The 19,499-nt window shown below is 32.6% G+C and overlaps 1 protein-coding gene across 1 annotated transcript in view; it reads right to left on the bottom strand.

The window, feature by feature from the left end:
* Window positions 1-19,499, bottom strand: part of LOC143909109 (neural cell adhesion molecule 2-like) — a 67,364-nt gene that overhangs the window by 41,925 nt on the left and 5,940 nt on the right. The window lies entirely within an intron of this gene.

The raw sequence follows: 19,499 nt of genomic DNA, 5'->3' as shown, positions 1-19,499 counted from the left end.
CCCATAAGACTGCGCCCCATAAGACTGCGCCCCATAAGACTGCGCCCCATAAGACTGCGCCCCATAAGACTGCGCCCCATAAGACTGCGCCCCATAAGACTGCGCCCCATAAGACTGCGCCCCATAAGACTGCGCCCCATAAGACTGCGCCCCATAAGACTGCGCCCCATAAGACAGCGCCCCAAAAGGCTACGCCCCATGAGGCTGCGCCCCCTTTGGGGCCCCATGGGGCTGCGCCCCATGAGGCTGCGCCCCCTTGCGCCCCCTTCGGGGCCCCATGTGGCTAAGCTCCATAAGGCGGCGCCCCATAAGGCGGCGCCCCATAAGGCGGCGCCCCATAAGGCGGCGCCCCATAAGGCGGCGCCCCATAAGGCGGCGCCCCATAAGGCGGCGCCCCATAAGGCGGCGCCCCATAAGGCGGCGCCCCATAAGGCTGCGCCCCTAAGGCTGCGCTCCATAAGACAGCGCCCCATAAGGCTGCGCCCCATAAGACTGCGCCCCATAAGGTTGCGCCCCATAAGGCTGCGGCCGATAAGGCTGTGCCCCATAAAGCTGCGCCCCCTTTTGAGCCCCATGGGGCTGCGCCCCATGAGGCTGCGCCCCCCGGGCCCCCTTCGGGGCCCCACGGGGCTGCGCCCCTTGTGGCGCCCCTGGCGGGGCCCCATGAAACTACTCGCCTTGCGCCCCCGCGGGGGTGAATCCATTGAAATGAAAAAAAAAATCGGCGCCCATGGATCGAAAAAAAAAAAATCGAATCACGTGTTCGATGACGTCACCGATCTACGGACGATGACGACGACGACGACGACGACGACCAAGGATATTTACATACAAAGTCTCTTTCCAAATTATAGATTAGATTAAGTTATTCGATATATGTATATGTAGATATTTATTTATTTATATGTTGCTAAGCTCCCGTAGGCCAATGCATACTCCATTATTTCTATAATTGCATTGTGACTGCAAAAAAAAAAACAATTCAGGATCAATAGATGTTTGTCGGAATTCCAGGGTTGTTCAAACAAGAAGGAGAGGGTTTACAAAACATAAAGGGTTGCCCAATCCTATCTACATTTCAGAAGTTAGTCGTGTCAAAGCTTCCCTCGAAAATCGACCGATGAAATTGTTTGAAGTTTAAACAGCTTTAATAAACAGGTGTGTATGTGCGCTTTAATAAAGAAAGGGGCGTATCCGCATCCCTCAAACCCCTTTTGTACAGCTTGGAATCATTCAAAAGTGACTGCATATAAAATAAAGTAAAAATGTACGGAAACTTACACACGACAAAAGTTCTACTTCCGGTTGTCGGATTTTGTAATTATTTTTATTAATATTTAAAATCACTATATGTACATATGTATTATATACATTGAATATCAAGAAAATAAAAATAATTTAAAAGGTCAAAATAAAATAATCAAATATTGTTTTAAAAAAATTACTACTTCCGGTATACGAATTCTGACTAAAACCGTATCGACTGTAAGTTAGTTCATAAATAATATATACAAAAATAAATTTACAACTTGATACGTTCAGGGGTGTTTTATACTTGAATTTTCAATTGAATTTTTCAAGTATAATAAAGATTATACTTGAATTTTCTCGTAAAGAGCGCACATGTTTAAATGATCGAAAAAAAAGTGGAAGAAAAATCGAAAAAGAGTAAACTGCCACTTCTGGTTGACGGATGTTCACCAAATCTTATATATAACTTGGTATTAAGCTTAAACTTCTAGATGTGAAATTTCAGTTCAATAAACCAAAATTTTTTTGAGGAAAACATAAAAAATCGTCGATTCTCTAAAAGTGAAAGTACCACTTCCGGTTCAGGAAAAAATATTAAGGTATAATATTTACGATTTTTATTACATGTAAAAAATTTCAGTCTGATTCAGTTAGCGGCTTCGGAGATAGTTGAATTCAAAAACTTAAAAAAAGTGGATATCTATAAGGGGATTTACCATTTCCGGTTAACTTAAAAATTTCAAAAATATTTATGTCATATAAATAAGAAATTCAGTAACTGATACAAAGTTTCAGTTTGATACGACGAACGGTATTCAAACAATCCCGAAAAATACACAGACACACAGGAACACACATATTTTTTCCAGACCATGAGAACGTCATCAGTGATCGATTCTCGCCGATTGCCATGAAAACGTAATCAGTGACGATTCTCAATCGAGTTCGAATTATTCAAAATCTCGAGTTTGAATTTTCGCATGAACACAAAACTTCATCTATTGTTACTACGTACATAGAAAAAGTAAAAATCACACAAAAACTAGGATAGACAATAAATTGGAAAATACGAAAAACTTTAGTTTTCCAATTGTCTAAGACGTTTTCGTGATTTTCGCACACGAGTCGAAACGCTCGGTGACACAGCGTGTTAAATTAGTGAAATTTCGGAAACACGTGCTACCTACCATCCGTCTGTGCGTTGCCATTGGATTAATTACATGGCCCATGTTGTTTTCCACGCTGGTGGAAACGCTACACCCTCATACAAGCTACATAGATTATACCAATGAGTATATTTGAAATTTGAATTTACTACTGATGATACACTGATTTGATAATCTGTTTCAAAGATACATAAGTATTATACATATATTCATTAATACGAGAGCACCAAAGAGCGGTCCGGTTACGGTTAGCCTGCAGCAACTTGGTTTTTTCAACCCTTTGATAGGAAATGTTCAAATATAAAATATACATCACAAGCATAAAAGGTTCAGATTTGAAATTTACTTTATAATTATAATAATTTAAAATATGTACATAAATAAAATAGCGTTTATTTCTATATGAACATACATACATATATGTGTATGTTTGTCGGATATGCATATCCAGAGTTTCCATCTTAGAACGATTGAATTTGGTATACTATTTCAAGGTACTCCAATTTAGATTCTAGATTGGTTTGTGAAGGGCATGGAGCCATGGATCGAAGGACTTCTATGCAAAAACGTCCAGGCTAAGACAGTTTGGATTGTGAAGTTTAACATTTTTAATTGAATAAGTGTGGTATCTGGAATATCTGTGTATATGTGTATATGTATGAAGGATTTGATGGTTGTACTAGGGTTATAAATTGTGATGATAAGCGTGTATGAATCAAAACCACGCGCGGTTATGGAACAACAATGCGAACAATCCGATCGGTTTAATTTCAAACGGAACGACGAAGGACGACGCTTAATTAACACTGGTTGAAAAGGGAAGAGGCGGCAGATGGGTGGGGATGGTAGGATAGCGTTAAATAATGTTGTATTAATTGAAAATTCCCGACGAGTTCCAAAAATTTTCCTCCCATGCCACTTTTCCGGAAACTTCCAGCTGTACGATGCGACGCACGTCGCGAAATTTCCGAATATTTCGAATATCAAAATTGAAAATGTCCATTCAGGAAAATCAGAGTTGTCGCCGGAGGCTGCTTAACGAAAATATTATATCATATCATCGAAATTATTTTTACTTACGTAACGTGTAATTATTTTCGACGTCGAATACTTCAAACGCTGACGAACAACAAAGCGCGATTTATAATGATATAAGTAAATTTCGGTTAAAATATACCCTTAGTAATAAATTTATACATTGTGTACGAGTATTAAATTCCTAATTTTCAACTGAAGAACATTCATTAGACAACTGAGCCATTAGGACTATTAAGATTATTTCATAGTGATTTGAGGTAAAATATATACATATATTATTATATTATTATATCACGAATATATAGATCTAGTTCTATATCAATGACAAAGTACGTAAATTTTATAATAGGGGACTAGGTATGGTCGATAAAAAAATAATAATTTTTGAATCATAATGATATGTCTTGCAGAAATGAGTATACATAGTTTTCCATTTTTGTGCTAACAAAAACATCCTTAGTAGCCTACCTTTGTTAATAACATCTTGTTTATCTTCCAATTTAAATTTTCTGAATGATTTATCGAACAATCGATCGAGAATTCACCATCCCAAGGCCTCGTTATTTGTTCAGAGTCCCTTGCAAGGAGTTTAGTGTAAAAATGTGTTATTTTAAGGAAAAAAAATGTTCAGAATAATGTTTGATAAACACAAATCGGAATATTCTTAGTAAAATTCCATAAATGCTTTGAAGATAAGAGTAAATAAAAAAAAATCGTCTACGATAGAACGCCTATGTGTACATAACAATTTGCCAGTAATGCGAAGGGAATGTAATTGAGACGGCGAGGCCGTGCAAGCGAACGACGCGGTGAACCATACCATAAAAAACCACTATAACTACCACTACTTCAGTAGGGCAGATTCCAGTCTCTGAACTTTGCTAATCCTAGTGAATAGTATCAATATGGATAACGATTTGGATTTTTTAAATTGAATTGTTAATATTTAAAAATTGTAGGTCATTTTTTTTAAGAAACTAGCCTAATCCTAGCCTAAAACTAGTTTAATGACGCCATTTCACTGGTACATACAAAGCGTTACACAATTACATTTTTAAAATGAATATGAAAGATTTTCAGATAAGTGGAGCGCGCGAAGTATACCTTAACACGTAACCGGCGGGCGGTCGGCTAATGACGCTGCTTAAATGCAGCATCCAAACCGCGAAGTATGGGAGGAATAATAATTAATCGGCAGTGTCCTGGAAGCAGATCGCTCCTCGATTACATCGATCAGGATGGCAAAGAGGACCGTGGCCTCCGGGCCCTCACCGGTCGAGCCGTCGCCGTCAGAACGTCAAACGACCCCATAAATCTGGGGTCGTTTTACCGCAAAACGCCAATATTGTAATATAAATACATAAATAAAGATGTCGCAGCTTGGTCGGTCTGGCGTAGGCTAAAGCGAAAGCGGCCTTTAAAGGGTTAGCGCGATAATAGCGTATCGCTATAAATATGCATATACCGATATTATTAATAGTGGTTACACGACTACGCTTCCATGCTAAAAGTGTAATATATCTATCATATACTGTGTACGTATAACAAGAGGAGCGTATCTAGATTTTGTCTATAGTAATATGGAAGTTATGGGTATATAATTCAAGGATATGTATACTGTAAGGGATGATAGGGGTACTCCCGTAAAGGAAAGTCTGTTGGAATATTATTGATATGAAATACGTACGTAAATTAATATTATATGCTTGGAAAAATTTCCATGAAAATAGATATCTCTTTAATTATGAGGACGTGTATGATAAATTTATACTTCGTGTAAAATGATCATTATATATTCAAATAAAGAGTTTTAAAAAACTTTATACCACTTTTCATATTATATTAAAATATCAGCATATAAAGTTTTGACTTGAAATTCAGAGAATGAATGGATTTAGGTCATTTTTCTTCTACTATGTAGAGATTAATCCAATGATTTTCCTATGCTAATTGTCAAGTATACATGTATTGTATCGCGTTTCAAAATAATTCAATTCATTTAGGTATATACTATGAAATTATTTGTTTCTAATAAAAATATGAAATAATTTATACCTAATTATTCGGATGAAGTGCATTTGGATGAATGGAATTTTCAAATATAAAATGGCACTTTGCCCGAAGAAAAATATCTTAAAAAGATGGCGCATGGTTTTGAAACTCTGGCATTGGATGTCAAAATGTTGCATAAAGTTCAATGTACTAAAATAAGTATAGAATGCTGTATGCTCGGCATAACAAGGAAAGATAGAAAACGAAATACGTGGGCGAGAAGCATGACAAGGGTAGTTGATAAAATATAGAGAGTAAAGAGATTGAATTGGCAATGGACGGGTCACGTAGCTAGAAGAATGGTTAATAAATGGACGAAAGAAGTGTCGAATGATATCCGAGAGAATGTAAAATGGTGCATGGAAGGAAACAGGAGATGGGCGGGTGAAATTTGAATAATGTGTGGAATGAGGCTTTCATTCAGCAGTGGATGGCGAATGACTAATTGATAATTGTGAAGATAGCGTTTATTGTGAAATAAATGTGGTTTTAAAATAAAAATGATGTCTAAAGACCACAGTTTTGATTACTGACTTGTCTCTATGAGAAACAGATTTCATAGCTTTCGCTGCTATTCTATTACATATATGTTCGAGCCCCACTAGTGGCTGCTGGCCAGACCTTGGTTGGTGACTCGAAGTCGATCATTTCCTATCAGAGTTTGCCAATTTTTTCTGATTTTTATTGAAACGGTTCCTGTAAAATTGACATCTTCTTTCCTATCTCTCTTGCAAAAATCTCAAGTTATTCAGCGTCTTGAGGTTCGCCGATTTGTATAATAAAATACTGCAAAAATGTCTTCATAGACGTCTCTGAATGATGTTTGTATTAATTCGAATTGTATAAATGCGTGAATTAATTATATTGATCGAATTGTATAAATGCATAACAATTATGTATTTATATACAATTTAGTGTTTCTTGATCTGTATAAGTACATATATAAAAACATTACAACATCATTCGTCTCTATTATGTTTGTCATGTTAGATTGAGTAAATAAAATAAAATAAATTACAAAAATAAAAATTAATAAATATTGATCTGTTTTAGCTATTTTTCCTCAGATATTGTTTTTACAAAGTTGTTAATTGTATTTTTCTGTTTTAAAATAAATATTATTTGTATAAAACATAATAAAGACGAATGATGTTGTAATGTTTTTATATATTGGAAATATTTGAAATTTTATCTTAGCACGTAGAAATTTTATTTCGCACGCAATTCTCAATAAAAAGATTTTGAATTTATTTAAGACAACCTGTAAATATATGTATATACGAATCAATCTCATCAAATTGGTACCAAAATACCTAGTGACGGTTGCAATTGGGATAAAAAGAAATACCTTCAGGTGAAAAGACTTGATAATTTCGAGATTTTCCACAGAAGCATTCATTATGTATCATCAGCCTTTGAGTCCGCCCCACTGGATACGACTCGAATTTATTTTTGAATTAAAAAGAGCAACATCAAGTATACTTAAAGTCGATTTTACAAGGCAGAGCGGTGGTATTTGCGTATCTCAAGTACCGACGTACACGTCTGGCATACTAATTTCGTTGTCCGTCTCTCGATTGGCCTAATTGCGCGCACTTTCGCCGCAATTATATCATCAAACGTAATTGAGACGTCGCAAATACGACGAAATTTGACGGTAAAGGGGTTGATGTGAGCGCATCGTCAAACCGTAACATTCGCCGATCGATCATCGGCGTTTTGGTAACCGCCAATTAATTTGATAATTGCGTCTGTGTCACATGAACCATGATGAAATTAGTCGCGGTATAAGGAATGGCTTACACTAATTTTTAATACGTAACCCTCACTTAACTCATCAGTGACACGGCCTATTAACTTTCATTCAAATTCTACAATATGTACGACAGATGAAAATAAATTTGAGCTTGTACAAACATATGTATGTATACAGCAAAAATAAAAGTACAAATTGCAATGTACGTGTGTGAATCAAGGACTGTAGAGTCGTTTAAAAAAAAGGCGACTCTTACTTCAGCTTTGATTAAAAATGTGACATTGAAACTACTAAATGTTAGTTTCACAAATCAATTAGACAAATTAGCTAATTTTTGAATGGTGAATTATTTTAATTAATAGCGAGCATTTATTATAAATAGTCAGTACCTATAATAAACATAAGTAAGAAAAATAAACGTTCAGTACATTCTGATCATCAGACAGACAATCAGGGATTTGAGTAAATAGTCAGTTATATATATAAAAATACACATCGATCGTTTAATATTTTATATTTAACGGTCACTACTTTTAAATTTGTAAATACTGAATAAAATATAACATATGTATGTGGTATTACGCATAGTCAAATGACTTTTAGAAGTAACTATGTATGTAGAATGAATATTTTGATGAATCCCAAATTAGTATTATATACCAGTGTTTCCCATTGCAGGGGGGGGGGAACGAAATGAGGTAATATTGGCTAATTTTTACATACCTCCTTTATTTTTTGCTAAGAATTCGATTTGCAGAAATGAATTTTTGATTCAAAATTAATGAACTAAATGCTAGATGTGATATTTCTTTTCTCATATATATCTTAATCTGGAAAAAAATAATAGGTATTATTGGGGAAGATTGACTTCAACTAGTTATTTGAGTATTTTCTATTCATGGCTATTTCTATTCATCAATCGGATGAATCAATTATAAAAGATAATGATTCATGGCTTATGTTGACTGTATTTGATGAGCTATATAATAAATTATAATAAGGGGGGGAGCACGGAGATTTTTGAGGCATTGAAGTGGAACGTAGAACAACAAAATGATATATACCTATCCATACAAAGTTGCTGATCATGTTATTTAAAAATATTCAATGACTAACGAATAATTTAGTTTTGAATATATCTGTATTGACGATTAACTCTTACCATACATATGTACATGCATTTTGAAAATCCAAAATTCGCATTTTTCATTCACATTTTATCGGAAATTAAAAGGATATTTACAAAAGGAAAAACAGTCGTGTATCCGATGCCAAAGAAATAATATTTACCAACTTAAATTTAACGATGCCGTTCAAAGTAAATAAACAGTTTATTGGGGTTTTTATTGGTACACATTTTACATTGATAATGTTTAGTGCGCAATGTGTAAAATATGATACGATATTAAAGGTACTTTCCCGAGGTAGAGTCTGAGATAAATCTCGAAATGTTTACGCTTTCGTCGGATACCCACTCACATAAAGTCGTGTGCGTTAAGTTTTGTTAATCTTTTTAGCCGGCAATAGCCGAGAGTGTTGGCAATAATGCATAATAAAAACATTAAAACCGTTGTTCACCGTATACATTTGTGTGCGGATGGGGAGTCAAGCCGAGCTTTCGCACAAGGAAAACTCACCGAGTAACCCCATAAAGCAGACGAAAAGTGGCCCAGTTTCATTATTGCTCTGTTTTGGGCCACCATTGTGTATAGTGCGGCGCATCAAATTTTATTTTATTATATTACGAACTCGCGTTACAAAAGCGAAAATACAAATTGGTAAACAACCAGAGCGGAAAATACGCGGAGAGTCGTTGATTTTTCCCGCCATAATGAAAATTGATACTGTTTTTCCTCAACCATTGTTATGTTGACGGGATAATAGTTACCGTCCACTTCATTTTGGATATTATATATATTTCAGTTAATATATACAAAATGATACCAACATATGTACATATGTACATATACAGTTGAGAATTTTTGATACGAGTAACAAAGCGTTTATGTAGAGGGTAAATTAATTATTCTATTTTCATTTCATATTTCAAGCATACATTGTTTGTATAATATTAATAAACTCTAGAAGGCGAATAAGAAACCACTGGAGATGAAAACAAAAATATTTACTTGTGAATTACTAATATAACATATTTATGTATGGTATATGATACAGTGATTTCATACAAGCATTGAGAGTAATTTACTGGCGTTTAAGGAAATTCATTTTTCGAATATTTTCCGTTTACTTCTGATATTTCTATTAATGTTGTGTATTATTCTTCTTCTATGTACTTCCAATTAAACAGAGTTTTTCGATATATGTAATCTACAGTGTATAAATATTTAAATACATGAGAAAGCAAATTTAATGATTTTTGACGAACTTTTGCAGTTTGTCCAAATACAGCTTCATATGGGGACCGCTTGATTCCTGATTGAAATATTCTATTGTTTTCATACATTGGACAGTCGTCAGTCTTTTCTTCCAATTGGTGCTGTTATGATCTAACATTCAAGCTGACAGCATGTTTTCAATGTCTTGATTTGTGTAATAAGGTTTCACCGACTGAGTTGGCGAAAGTATAATATATGTATGTACTATTACAAGTATAATTTCACTGGAGAATACAGATTCACTGTAATATTTGTATATAAAGATAATATAAAACATTTCGATCGATTTTCAATTTCTTTTTAAAATTTCATGCCATGTTATATATTAGCTTGCTAATATTTCATAAAATCCACTTATTTTTTTTTGGATTTTATATTAAAATAAAGATCAATGCCTAGATCCACTCTCAAGAACTTTTCTTTTCAAAATTATGATGGGAATATGAAAAAAATTAAGATCTTCTGGCGCGTTTTGTATAGTTTTTGTCGAAACAGTGACTTTTGACTCTAGTTAATCAGCCAAAACAACCATAATCGATTCTATTAAACTACGCTAGTAACTAATTTGGGGTTTAAAAAAATAGTAGAATAATCAAAACTGTTTTAAATAAAAAATATATGTATATGAAAAATCCACTTATTAGAAATTTTTGTAGAAATAAGTTGATTAGTTGGAAAATTGAAAATTAACTTATTTTTTTACTTACTATTTCCTTAATACGACTCAAGTTTTCCACTATGTTCATTGTGGGAAAAGTAAAAATTTGCATTTTTTTTTAAATTTACATACATATGTACATATGCGGGTATTTCAGAGGGAGGAAAATCTCAAATTCTTGCTGTCATGCCAAATTTCGTAGACATATTCCGAATGTAGACATATTCCGAAAGGTTCTTCGAATTCATTAAATATAAAAAGAAAGTAGCACAGATGTCAAACAGTCAAGCGCGATAATGCAGCATTGTCGTAAGCTGCAAAAACCCATTAAGCGTCAGCGCCCAAAAATCTTAGTCCTTTCTTGAAAACAGCAAAGACCACTTTATTCGGAAATTTCCGAGCACGTAAACATTGTCAGTGTTCCAGAGCGAATCACAAGTCTTTAATTGGCGAAACCTATTGTATTTTTTTATGTACCAGTATATGCGGATATGGAACTATTCTACGGAAGTCCATGGTTACTGAATGAGTCTCGCTCGATTGCACTTTTTTAGCGCAACATGTGGAGCGATCTCGTTGATGCATTCGGGCCGCTTCGGATGTTCAGGCAATCGAGACGAAAGGGTTGTTGGCCATTGTTGTTAATAACGAGTTGCATCCATTCTGCTGTCCAAACATATCCGTTGCAATTTACTGCGTGTGACAGTACGCTGCACCTGCTGCACACGATTTATTTCTATTTTACTATATTCTCTTTTTGGTTTTTATGGGTCCTCGAGCGGCGCGAAAGAGTTATGTGCGGACGAAACAACTTCACGGCGAAAAAAAGTCGCAATAAAAAGGAAGAAAACTGCAAAAAAGTTGTCTCGGAAAGCTAACATTACAATAAAATAAACCCCTTCGATCCCATGTTCGACTTGAGTTACTTAAATAACACCTTTTGCATTACCAATTCATGCTCAATAAATTGTATGCATATTTTATTTTCACAAGAAAATACAAATATGTGTAAATAAACCTCCGATCAATACATATTTCTCCTGTAAATGCTATCGTGTATAGTGAAATTCTCACATTTATATTTGAGTTTTTAAAATTAATGTATTGAAAGATGTGTATCGTATGTTCTCGTACGTTTAGTAAATTAAAATTTATGTATATGATTTTCAATTAACAACGTCGGAATTTTTATTTTCCTTAAATTTTTAGCTATAAAAAAATGTTATTGTGTAAAATATTTTATTTTATTTCAATCATTAATGCACACTCGTCGTAACAGATTCTTCCAAAGTGACGAGTGAGGTAAATATATTAAGAATAATGAATAATATATACAGGTATACACCCATGTATTAACATTATACACGACATCTATGGTGAAACATTGTACATAAGTATTGTAAGTATTATACAAGGCAAATACAAACGTCGATCCACACAAACATTCATGGACAAAGTTGCAGCACTAATACAAATCAGCGAAACTTGAGATGCCGAAAAACTCGAAATTTCGCGAGAAAATGGGTAAAAGGTTGTCAATTTATTGGAACCGTTTCATTGAAAATGAGATAAATTGGAAAACTCTGATAGGAAACAATCGACCTGGAGTCAAATATCCAAGGTCTGGCCAGTAGCAACCGGTGGGATTGAACCCGTGACCACTTTGTTCGAAAGCATTATATGCTAACCACTAGTCTATACCGCTGGTTATGGAGTAGAATAATATCGAGTAGAACGAAGAGTTTTTTTAGCAATCAATAAATCCAGGTATGTTATAATGAATAAATCAAAATTTGAGAAACATAAAAAGCCTTAGGAATAAATTTTAAATATTAAATAAATTAAAAAACTCTTGAGTTTTTATTTGGAGAGCTTTTCACAAATAATTTCGAACAAATACAGAAACCAATAAAAATAAATTGAGTTTGGAATAAACTTTGCATAAATCATTTCATTATACAAATCAATCCATACCCGTGTCTAAATATTTCTCTGGTTGGTTGTGATACAAATAAAAATAAAAATAAATATTTTTTAATATATTAAGATTAAAATTAAACATTTATATTTCTAGCTATTTTCTCATCGTGAATCTTGATTGATTTTTTCACAAGGCTCATACTAAATCATTGTTTGAGATTCGGGTTTAATGTCACAGTAACTTTGAATTAGAATCACGTAGGCCTCGGGATTAGCGTCAACTTGAGCGGCCAGTTAATGTGAATTGTATTTATGCGAATCCGTAGTTAAAATTTATATATACTTCACTTTACATTTTAAATGAATTTGAAATAGACCCAAAAGTCCATTAATTACGACGTTATATTAAACAAAATGTTCAAAATAAACTTTATACAATTCCATTAATGTATACGTAAGCGAAGATACAAACGTTCAAATGGAAAGTCGTAAGTAATTGAAGCATCCATAGAATTATTTTATAAAACACGCATTCTTTATTTAATTTCTCTCGAGAGCAAATTTTCATTATTGCAATTATCGCAGGTTCTGATGCGCGCGGTTTTCCGATGGGAAGTCGAGATGGTCGCGGATAAACGCAATTTTCACCAACGGGAAAATTATGAAAAGCTGCACCTCTATCCGCACCTGACACACTGAAGCCTCCCATCCCACACACAATTCCCGACGGCTCGGTAAAAGCTTTCATTCACTCGAAAAGCTATCGTGCGCACAATGCGCTCGGGAAAATGCGAGCTCCAGTGGGAAAACTCTCCGATGAAAATTTTATCGAGCGCTCGTAATAACAAGCGATTCGAATGCGCAACAGTTCAAAAATCATTCCCCCATTAAAAGAAAATGAAAGTCGCTACTTCAACCTTTAAAGCGGTGAAAATCAATCAAAGAAAATTTGAAACATGTATAAATCATTATATCAAATATAGAAATACGAATTTAATTGGCTTTTTTAAATAAAAGCCAATTATGTTTATTTGATTTCAATAATGAAGTTACGGTGAATAAAATTGAAATTTTGTACGCATGAGATAAATTAATTATCTTCCTCAAATAGAATAATGAATTAACATTCAGGACCATATAAACGAAATATTCAAAATGTATGTATCTATATGTACATACATATATAATAAGTATGGAAAAATGATAACCAAATCACGAAACAAAGTTCACTTGAATAAACACGTGTCGAACGGTGATGAATTTTCTGTGCAAATTTCCGATTATATTCAACACGCATATTATGAATAAATAAGGCTGAGAAGGTCTTCGTTTTTTACTTTATTTTTTTTTTGTAATCTAAGAGTCTATACACGACAAAGAAAAGCCGTGGAAAAACAGTCTTTTGTGTCGCGGAAAATGAGGGTGGAAACGGACCATCTATCTAGTTTGTGTGCCGTCAATCTCGCCAATCAAATTTCAATATACACGAAATCAAACTATTGTTCCGGCTGTCGGTTGTGAAAATAGAGGCTTTCGTGAACACCATATCGAATTATACAACAGTGTATCGGATAAAGTGGATCGTCCTATACAATATCTTCATATGTACATACATACATACTTATAATCGAATAAATTTGTATAGCGATAGGCATATGATTTTACATGACGCATGAAATACAGATATCGTTGTACAATTCATCCAATTAGCTGGCGTACATGCATTCAAGACGAATAATAATGTTTTTCTTCTGTGAGTATATCCATGAATATTCATTTCCTGCAGAGGATTTACATATTTTATGCGTGAATACTTTCGTATCTGAGTTCCATAAAAAATGTTGAAATTTATTTTAATGCTTGAACGGTGATATTTCTGTATACATAAACATATACAATCGTAAAGTAACAGTAGGCCCTAATATATCGTTCACAAAAAAAGGTATTAAGTAGGAGCAGCATCAATATTGATTAAATTACAAAACAACACATGTATGTACATATGTGTAAAAAATAATATATGTATTTATCGATTTCAGAACACGTCTTAATAAGACATGCTTCCGGATATGTTGAGCTTTCAGACTGTTTTTCGCTATACAAAAATACATATGTCTGATGAATCTCAAAACGGAAATAATGGGATTTATATACATATGTATATAAATGATATAATATACATATGTATATAAATGATATAATATACATACATATATATATATATATATATATATATATATATATATATATATATATATATATATATATATATATATATATATATATATATATATATATATATATATATATATGTATATACAATATAGAATTGAATAGAATATTATAAACGTGAATTTTTATTGTATTATTTAATTTTGAAAAGAGCTCGTTTTACCTTCCGATATTTACATATACATACATAGGTAAATATCGGAAACGTAATAAAAGAAAAAGGATCGAGAGGCCGAGAGCATATGTATGTATGTATGTTGTACATGCATCTCGCAACTAGGAAGGATCCTTTTTATGCGGCCAATCTTACGTAACGGTAAAGGGTATAAGCTACAACCCTTTCGCGAACGTTGCATAATCGCGGGGGTCGGTCGTAAGTTCGGCACGATGGAGTAAATAAGTTTTAAATTTAATAGAAGCAATTGGCGGGTGGGTGTGTGACGGCACATCCAATTAGAGCCGCGTGCCTCATTACGTCCGTTTGAAGCAGTTAATAACAATAGGAGCAAATCAAATAGACGCCGCACAAAGGATGTTCGAAATTGAGTTTCGAACACGTGAACATTTTCCCCCGACTCCGCTTTTCCCATAGTGTGTGAGTGTTTGATCTTTGACTTCGGGGAAAAACAGTGCAAGTTCGAACTGCTTTGAATATGAGTCACGAACTATGCTATACACACTTAGTGACATACATATGTACATATATTAAACACCCAATAGTAGTATATAATATGTACATACGTATATAAGGGTGGATCATTAGATGAAATTAGAACGGTGTAGATTATGAGAACAAATTATTATTGTATGCCAATAGTCTCCTTGCTTTTTTTCTTTTATATTGCGTATATCCAAGCGCTTTCCAATCATCATAGCCAGTTTTAGGAAAACAAATGGGTGAATGTTTATATTAAACCAAATTACGTCTAGATTCGATCCTGATTTTATCGGTTCCACAGCGAAATGTTTACGGACAAAACGTCTAAAGACACAACGTCCACGAAAAAATGATCACGCGACTAAATGGTTACAGACAAAATCTTGACGCGACATATTTTTCATACACAAAACATTCATACGTTCAAAAACGATTTTGATAAAGCGCGTGGTGACGGAAATTTATACATGTCCTTTGACATATTAATAAATATTGTAAATAAAAACAATACATAATTATCACGAACAAAATGATTTCTCTCCATAATGTTCATAATGTCATATTTAACATGTATGCGCTCGTTTATGAGCAACTTTCTTACACCCTATTTTCCATCTTAGGATTTATAGTGTTATAAATCTTATCTTATTTTAATATTAGTGTATGTGCATAAGATAATACTATATACAGCATACTATGATAAAAAGCTCAAAAATATATATGTAAGTATACTAATAATATATGTACATATATGTAATATGTTTGATAATACGTTAGTAATAGGAGCTCAATCTATGTACATATGTATGTAAGGATGCATTGAATCGAATTTAATTTCTTTGAAATGCAAGAGATTTTCCGATGTGTTTGTTGTTTCGCTATTGTGGTTAAATAGAAAAGCATCTTTATACGTTCTTTGTAGAGAGGAAATTCAGGGAAAGAATAAAGATTGGATGGAAGAAAGTTCCATAGCAACCCAAGTACACTGAGAGTGTTTCCAATCAGTTAAACATATTATGTACATATGTATGTATTTATTTTCATATATTGAAGTAAAAAATCAGTTACAGACAACGTATTACAACTTCATAATGTAAACTCATTATGAAATGAATAAATTAATTTTACTAAGAAAATCAATTCGATATAATTAAAATGAAGCATATGTACATATTTCTGTTTAGCATATATATATATATATATATATATATATATATATATATATATATATATATATTATATATATATATATATATATATATATATATATATATATATATATATATATATATATATATATATATATATATATATATATATATATATATATATATATATATATATATATATATATATATATGTATATTATTGTAAAATTCGGTTTAAATACGGGAAAATCCCTAAAGAAAGTTTGTGGATACAATATGTATCGATTGCGGATGAGTGGAAATGAGTAAGTGCCACAAAAACTCGAAGCCTCAAAGATAAGCAAAGAGGTTGTGCGTAATTTGAGTGGCAGTGTTAATATATTTTTAATTAATATTCTTGAGAATCGGATAAGAGGCAAGATAATTTGTAAAAATTCATTTTTGAAAGCGAAACTTTGGGGCGTCGTAAAACGTAAAGGCGTCGTCGTAAAACGGAACAATACGGGTTTCGGGAACGATACGGAACCGGAAACGGCGACGGAAAAACGGAGAATGTTTTTTTTTACTTCTCTACTTTTACGATCCGGCAAATTACACGAATCTCGGCAGCTAATTAAGCTTAATTAATTGACTGCAGAGAGCGGAAGTGAGAGGAGACGGAGGGGAGGGGGGGGGGTTAAAGTGCGATTATTATTATGGTGCAAAGAAATGCGAAGAAAGACGGGAAGGGGTTGATGTATTATTCGCCAATAATTAAATCAGTTTTTATGGGGCGTTCGTAGTATTAGCTATGGCAAACTTTTTCCGTTCGAGAACGGGGTCGAACTTTTCACTTTGGTTTTACTAATTTCAATAACCGCTCGCGAAAATAATATAAATTTTCCAGCACTTCGAATGAAAATTTCACCCGTTTATTCTCGGAATTTAAATTGTTTGATCAATTTTCGACGATCGTGGTTTTAACATGGACGTGATTAAGTGTTTATTTAACATGATGGTAAAAATCAGTGATCCAGAGCTGAATGGTAATATCGTATTGTTTAGTATTCCGCACGAATAGTCTGGTATTAATCAATGAACGCACTTTCATACGTGTATGCCAGAGTTTTGCGAAAAGGCCTACGTCTCAGTTGCCAGGGAGATAGGACTTGTTCCGGAAATCACGTAGTTGCAAGGTGAAGTTCCTCGCAAGGCGGACTTCCGGTGAATGTTTTATAAGGGCGCTGGCGGTGAGGGTTAGTAAGGCGAGAGTTGATGTTCTTACTGAAGACATTTTCCGGAAAATCTGCTTGGAAATGTCGTCGCGTTTTTATTTTACGCACTTGAAACCGGAAAATTGCACGCGTAGGTGGAAAATTGCCTCTTTTACAGCCGCTTACAAAAAAAGCGTCGTCGACGCGACGACTCAAAACAACTTCGAACAAACTCTGAACTATTCTACAATGTTATTTTTAGAACAAAAAAATAAATATATATATATATATATATATATATATATATATATATATATATATATATATATATATATATATATATATACATATATATATATATATATATATATATATATATATATATATATATATATATATATATACATATATATATATATACATATATATATATATATATATATATATATATATATATATATATATATATATATATATATATATATATATATATATATATTAAATGTTACATTACATACATATACATACATATGTATATTTTAGTCGTTGTGCTATTATGCAATATTGCTAATACGTACATTTTTTATCTACTGGTATTATTTCTATATTAACGAAACTATTCATTGCAGAGGGACTACTAATGATCCATTGAATGTCATTAGTAGACCTAAACGGAGGGGTTGTATTGAGGCCTCCAGTTAACCCCAGTATAGTTTTTTCACGGGAAAACATTTTCTTTTATATAGTCATCTTTCCATATACGCTATTCATCTATGTACAGACATATGCATATGTACATTTTTCTATAATGCAATTAATAATTGTTAAATTTCATTTTAGATAATATTTATATTTATACATATATATATATATATATATATATATATATATATATATATATATATATATATATATATATATATATATATATATATATATATATATATATATGTATATATATGTATATATATATATATATATATATATATATATATATATATATATATATATATATATATATATATATATATATATATATATATTAAATGTTACATTACATACATATACATACATATGTATATTTTAGTCGTTGTGCTATTATGCAATATTGCTAATACGTACATTTTTTATCTACTGGTATTATTTCTATATTAACGAAACTATTCATTGCAGAGGGACTACTAATGATCCATTGAATGTCATTAGTAGACCTAAACGGAGGGGTTGTATTGAGGCCTCCAGTTAACCCCAGTATAGTTTTTTCACGGGAAAACATTTTCTTTTATATAAAAAGTTTACCAAAATAATTACGATGCATTTCCTCTTGGGTGGGTTCTTTGATATTATATAGATATAATTATATAATAATGTGTGATACATGTACACGATTTTAACGAAACCATTTAAAATGTATGCATAGTTACATACATAGATATAATATAATATTAATTTTTATAAATGCTTTTCTATTTAACCGCAATAACGAAGCAAAAGCATGGAAAAATCTCATCAATTTCAAAGAAATTGAATCCGCTATCTACAGTGTTTACAACACATTGTCAAACAAATTTCGAGAAATATCTCGCAAAACATTAAATGTAATATTTTGCGTTTTACAATATTTAAAAATACTGGTGGCCTCTAATTTAGTTTATTCTATATGGTGGTTTATTTATTCTATATGGTGGTTTATTCTATAATTTAGTTTATTCTATATTTATTTTATATGGTGACCTATAATTTAGATTCTGGACATATCGAATAAAGAGTAGTGGTAACAATGTGTAAATTAAGTCAAACTTAAATTATATTTTTGGAACTGAAAATTAGACTTCTGCTACTTTCAAATACCATAAAACGGGTCACATATTAACTTTATATATATAGGGGTATTGAGCTCTTTTTTTTTCAGCGTGTGCTCTTTAATATTATATACGTTAGTTTTTTTTTTATAGATTTTTAATATTTTCACGATTTTAACGAACTCATTTAAACGTATGCATTATTATAGTATACATACATATTATTAAT

This window comes from Arctopsyche grandis, chromosome 3 (genome assembly GCF_051622035.1).
Source record: "Arctopsyche grandis isolate Sample6627 chromosome 3, ASM5162203v2, whole genome shotgun sequence".
NCBI lineage: Eukaryota > Metazoa > Arthropoda > Insecta > Trichoptera > Hydropsychidae > Arctopsyche > Arctopsyche grandis.
Note: the sequence above shows the minus strand (reverse complement) of the source record. Positions and strands in the feature narration are given on the sequence as shown.